Source organism: Dermacentor albipictus, chromosome 3 (assembly GCF_038994185.2).
Source record: "Dermacentor albipictus isolate Rhodes 1998 colony chromosome 3, USDA_Dalb.pri_finalv2, whole genome shotgun sequence".
In the NCBI taxonomy this organism is placed as follows: domain Eukaryota; kingdom Metazoa; phylum Arthropoda; class Arachnida; order Ixodida; family Ixodidae; genus Dermacentor; species Dermacentor albipictus.
In genome coordinates this window covers 117,977,059-117,983,248 of record NC_091823.1, presented here as the reverse complement: position 1 = coordinate 117,983,248, position 6,190 = coordinate 117,977,059, and positions in this window count along the sequence as shown.

Below are 6,190 nucleotides of genomic sequence, written 5' to 3'. Positions count from 1 at the left end.
CATAGGTCGACACACTATCGCGGTCACAATGTATCTTGCGCGTTTGTGAGTTTCTATTGGAGTGTTAGATAAACACTTTGTTTGGTGTTGCAGCCTAGAACGCTCCGAAGAATGATTGGCCGTCAATGCAGCCTAATGATACAGACAGGGCTGTCGTACACGTCACTGAAGCGTTATGTTTAGCCGCAAGAACCTCCCGCATAAATGCTCCACAAATTTTAGCGAAACATTTATAAAACCGATTTGATGCGTGCGACGATAAATGCACGAGCGAGGGTAGCGCATATGCTGGCGTAAGCAGCGCGAAGTATAAGCAGCGCGAATGGTAAGCAATGGTTAGTGCGTTTCACTGAAAGAATAACGGTTTATCTGCGACAGAACGGCGCCGTGTTCTTTTCTTTCTTTTTTGACACCGCAGCTGTATAGGGTTAGCCGATTCGCCTGTCAGTCCGTCTGTTGTCTGTACGCCGAAAGCACTCCCGGTGCAACCCCATGCGTATGCGCGAAAAAGAAAGAGAGAAAGTGAAGCGTGCGATTGGCAGCGCCAGTAATGATATCGTCGCTCTCCGTCGCAGCTGAACGCGTGAGCAGCAGTTTCTCCCCGGCTCCAAATGGATTGGCCACACGTCATACGTATTCCTGAGGAGCAGGCAGTTTTCAATCAGTGATGCCGCGAGCAGAATCGGGAATGAGCTTGTCTACGCCGTGCCGATGCTGCAGCCGGGGCACAAGAACAGGCTTGTGCAGCCGAGTGCAAGCACCAACTGCGTAGCGAGGATTCGGCAGCCTACCAAGCTGTCGTTTAATGGGACGTTGGTTTTAACACAGTGATAAACACCAGTGTCGCATGTTTCAGCTTCACTGGCTAACCCTCTGTATGGAGTCCTTGGGCGGCGATTTTTTTTGTCGTAGATGTGAATGCTGATACTATCGCTGAGCTTCAGTGAGCTCGCGTCATTACATTAGCCTTCATCCCTCGTTATGAAGAGCCAAGCTCAAGACCGCCTGAATAACGCCCGAAATTTCCTGACAAACGATACAAAGTGAAGCCATAGTCTATAATACCATAAATTTAAAGTGAAGACTGCGAACGAATTAGAAACAGGTTGTCAATCTGCTTGAAGAAGGCCAAATGCCACAATCTCTCGAGATGAATGAATTTTCATTGCATCCAGAAGTCTGCTGCAAATGTCAATAAAAACCTCTTCGGCGGCACATTGGGCTCGTCATTCGTTCTTTTGTCGGAGACGTCAATAGTGGAGCTTTCATATGGTCACTCAATGATTCTCAGGAGTCTGTGATTTTTCCCGGGAAAATGCAGCTGAGAGTTTCCAAACAGAGAACACTTATTGCCGAAAATATTCTATGGTCACGCGACACCACCAAGCAGTTTATTAATTATTTATTTATTATTTATTTACTTCAGTATGATGTTAATTCCGTGGGTGGGATTATTACAGGAGTGGTGTACAATACAGACATTATACAGGTACGAACATTGTACTAGATATATAAATAGAAAATAGAGTCGGTTTAAAATTAACGGCACACAAAACTTTTGTCACATTGGAAAAAGCACACGCACTACACATTTCTCCATTTCCTCTACACCTTTTCTACTGTTGGCTGGCAGACATTAAATTGGTAAGACCCGTTCCATTCCATGATTACTTGAAGGGGAAAAAAACGAAACGCCTTGTTATTACACAAATATTACTTGTACATTGTGTCATGCTTCTGGCATACTTTCATTTTTTCTTTTACGTTAACGAAAGCTGCTGTGATGGTTATAAAGTGAGCATTCAGCAATTGACAAAAAAATTACAAACAATGTATCTTTGCTTTTTCGTGCAGTGTAGATGGACCCGCACGATGCAGAAGCTCAGTAGAAGAATCGGTTCGCTGTAGCGGTTAAAGATGAGTGTGGCCATCACCAGGAAAAGTGTCCGCTGGGCATGTCAATGATATGTTGTTAAACGGTGTTAATCAAAATTACTGTAGCCCTTCGGCAGCTCCTCAACAAGTTCGGATATATTACCACGACCGCGTTTTCATTACTGTGACAGACGATCATTCCCTGCGCTGGTTCCTTAACTGCAAGTCTCATCTGGATGATTAGTGTGATGGGACTAGAGCCTTCATGATTATGACTTCTCTGTAGCTTATCATAGGGGCAGTTGCCACATGGACACTTGATTGCTTAACTCGGCTTCTTTCTCTGACTATGAGCGCCGATGGTGATAATTTACAAGGCAATTAGCTTCAGCCTACTCACCTTTTCCTGGTTATGCCACCATCAAGTACGAATGGCCGCACGATTCTTCCCGAAGGTTGCCATTTTGCGCAGCCTGCAAATCAGCATTGGCGACAACACTTTTTAGTCGTGATGGTTGACTTTGCTATAAGTATTATTTAGGCCACGGTGTTCCACTGCTCCTCATTCAACCAAAGTGCATGCACCCTGCAGAACTTCTGATCCCGCGCGACAATTTCACATTTTGTCACCTCGGATGTGCTCAAACGCTTCGTCGTCTTCGCTAACACTCACAGTGGCAAAAAAAAAAAACACACGTTGCTTGCAGCGATGACTGCCAGCGCTGCAGTCAACCAACCATGGCTCCAGCGAGTTTTCTGCGAGTGATAATGCCGCAGGCTTGGTCTTTCAAAAATACAGGTAATGGCTTTCTTGGTCCTTTTCACAAGTCAACTGTGGCCACCACTCAATTATCGCATGCGCCGAATATCTCAAATCTTATACTGAAGCAACGGCGCTTGGTTCGATAACGGCAAGTGACCTCTAATTTTTACTAAATGCCATTATCTTCATCATAGCGTTCCTTGAGCATTCATAGGTGATCGTGGTCGGCAGTTCACCAGTGACTTCGTGGAAGGATTCCCGCGTCTCTGCGTATTCCATGCCCTATTAACATCAAACAAACGACTTGGCGTAATCGGCAAATTGCACATTCACCAACATGCTACCTGTACGATGCTTCAGACCAGAACAACTGGGATGCTGTATTACCTGTTATTAGGTTTGCCTACAACACTGCACAATATGATGTCATTGCATATCCACCTTTCTTCAAACAGTGCGCTCTCTACCCCGGCTTTTTCGAAAACTATCCTTAATTCACCATACGAAGATTTTTCTGTCATACTAATATTACGTCAAGCGTCAGCCCGTTGACCCTTCTGGCTGAGAACTCTCTTAACACATGCTCATTCTAAAGTAAACTACCATGCAAGCTGTTTGCGGGTAAACGTTGTCCCAGATTACCTCGTGCTGCTGCAGACACCAATGCTCAAAAAGGGACTTTACCTAAAATCTGACTCTTTTTTTCTTTGTTTTCCTCAATGAGCATAATTCATCGTTTCCATCCTCGTGATATGGTTGCGTGAACATTTTACACAATGAATCCGCTTGTTTTGGTCTTTGCATTTAGCCATAGTTGGTGAACGGTGTTCATGATCACACATTAGTGCATGAGATTACGCAAGGCATGAAGCTTTCCTTGGCATAGCTTCCAACATGCGCATTGGATCTTCAGTATTTCACTTAGATCTATTGGTTCAGGCTCATTTTCTAGAACTGCGCCTCACGTACCACGTGAACTAGCTTGTTACAGACTGGAGCTGTAGCTCAAGATTGTCAGAGAGCTCGAATGATGAACTTGCGCGTTCAGCTCTGCACACTACTAAGCGATTTTCCGAGTAAACTAGGATTTCGTCAAAAAGTTTGCCTAATGCTTTTTAGCGTTTTCTGTGGGGCAGAGTACGCAATTTGTGTCATCGCATATATTTATTTAGTTCGAAGGTCACTCACAGTGGCTCCTACGCATAGCAACAGTATACAGTGGTTGCGTACTTTAAGGATCGTCGCTGCTATCTTTGACTGATCAGTACTAAAGAGATCCATGTGACTGTTCGCACGGTCGCCCATTATACTCGCACGGTTCGTGCAAATAAAGCAGCAACATTACATTTCTCAGCTGTGATTTAAGCCGCAAACAAAAAGCTAATATTCTTTGAAAGATGAGGCAAACTGTGATTTTGCGCTAAAGCAGGCAGTGTAGAAATAATCTGTTTATTTATTTATTTAAAGATACCTTGCAGGCCCCTAGAGGCATTGTGTAAAGGGGAGGGTACACTAAAAATTGTACTATAGTAAGAACACATATGTGAATATATATACAAAATATGGAGTGTAAGGAATGCGCTAACATACAGCAATGTGTTTTAAAGTTGTACAAAGGAGAAAGCGCATGCTTTTGAAGGCAAGAGTTCAGTGAACAAGAAACTTTCAGGAAGCAAAATATAATCAATAGAATTACAGAGCGAGCGGGACACAGTTGGCTATAACAAAACAGTATTTAAGGGATAATAGCACTATTATAACGGGAAACTGAAGAAAAAATAACTCGTTAAGGTAAGTAGAGTTTGCAAAATGCGTTGTTATGGATGCAGGAAATTTTCCTCGTCATTCTCATAAGCGGTGGCGTTAGGAAGATTTCTCTCTAGGGAAATGGCTCTTGGAAGAGCGGAATAGTTAAATGAGTTAGTCTTTCCGTAGATGCGCATGGAATCGAACTGATTGTATAGCCGGCGCAACGTGTAACGAGGAGTTTCAAGAGGCAGAACTGGTGGAGCTGTATTATGGACATATTTATGAAATAACTACAACAGGGCTATATGACAACGATCATGCAAGGGGTGTAGTGAGAGGTCAAGCTTAATTTGTGTTACGCCTTTGTTACAGTCAAAACAGCCTGAAATACAACGGGCAGCCCTATTCTGAATAGAATCGAGTTTTTCGATCAAGTATTTTTGATGGGGAAACCAGACTGATGTGGCGCATTCAAGCTGAGTTCGAACGAATGTTAGATAAGCTAGTCTACCAACGTTTTTATTAGAATAATCCGACTCGCGTCTTATGTATACTAATGATACCGAAACTCTGCCGCTTATGTATGGAATGTGTGTTGACCTCGAAAGAGTCGTTAGGTGAACACCAAGATATTTATATTGAGTGTCATGCAAAACAGTGATGTTGCTTATGTGATAAGGAAACGTAGATTTAGTATGCTTGCGGCTAAAAGAGATAATTTTACAGTTAGAAACGTTAAGCTTCATTAGCCAAGTGTTACACCAAAGAGAAATACGTTCTAGATCTGTTTGGAAAATTCTATTGTCATCGGCACATTTGATGCAACGACAAAGAATGCAGTTGTCTGCAAAAATTCGCATGGTTAAGTCATTAATGCATATTAGAAATACTAATGGCCGAAGAAGCGCAAGAACGCTGCCCTGTGGTACACCAGAAGTAACATGCGAAAGAGGAGAGGAAAAATTAACTGCTGTGAACTACTGATGATTACAAAGGGAATTGCGAATCCATGTTAGTGTAAGAGAACTTAATTTAAGAGCAGATAATTTCAAAATCAAAGGGCAATGTGCAATGAGGTTAAACGCTTTTCAAAAGTCTAGCGAAGCACAATCAGTTTGTAGATCCTATTCCATATTAGTATGCAAATCAGTGGTTAATTCTAATATTTGCGTTACACAAGAGAATTTTCTCCGAATTCCGCATTGGTTAGAAAAGAAAAAATTGTTGGCTTCCGGGTGACTGTAAACACTTCATGCAATTACATGCTCTAGCATTTTGCAGCATATAAATGTATATGATATTGGACGTTAGTGTTCCGCTGCGTGTTTATTACCTGACTTAAATATGGGTATGAAAATTTTAGAATGAATGTCGTCAACGCCATAGGATGCAGTTAGCTTGAGGTTATTTATCAGACATGCGACATCTATAACTCTTATTTCAATTGGTGACTGTATGGGTAGTTTAGCTCCGATGCATCCGACAGATGAGGCTGAACTTCTGTGGCGAATATAGAAGAAAAATAAGTATTTAAAGTAAAAGCACAATGATTATCTGGAATGGGAGCGTTATCATTGTCGTGCAAAGAAATGTTAGTGTGGTCCTGATCTGGGCTTATAATGTGCCAGAACATTCTGGGATTGGATTTTAGAAGAGATGGTAAGTCATGAATGAAGCATATATCTTGAGCTGAAGACATCTCGAGCTTTCCTTGTGCGTGTCCCAAGCTGCTTGCGTGCGCAAGCGCTAAGCACGTTCGTATTGGCGCTTTTTCCTCTTTCTCTGTAAGAGTAGGGATGTGGG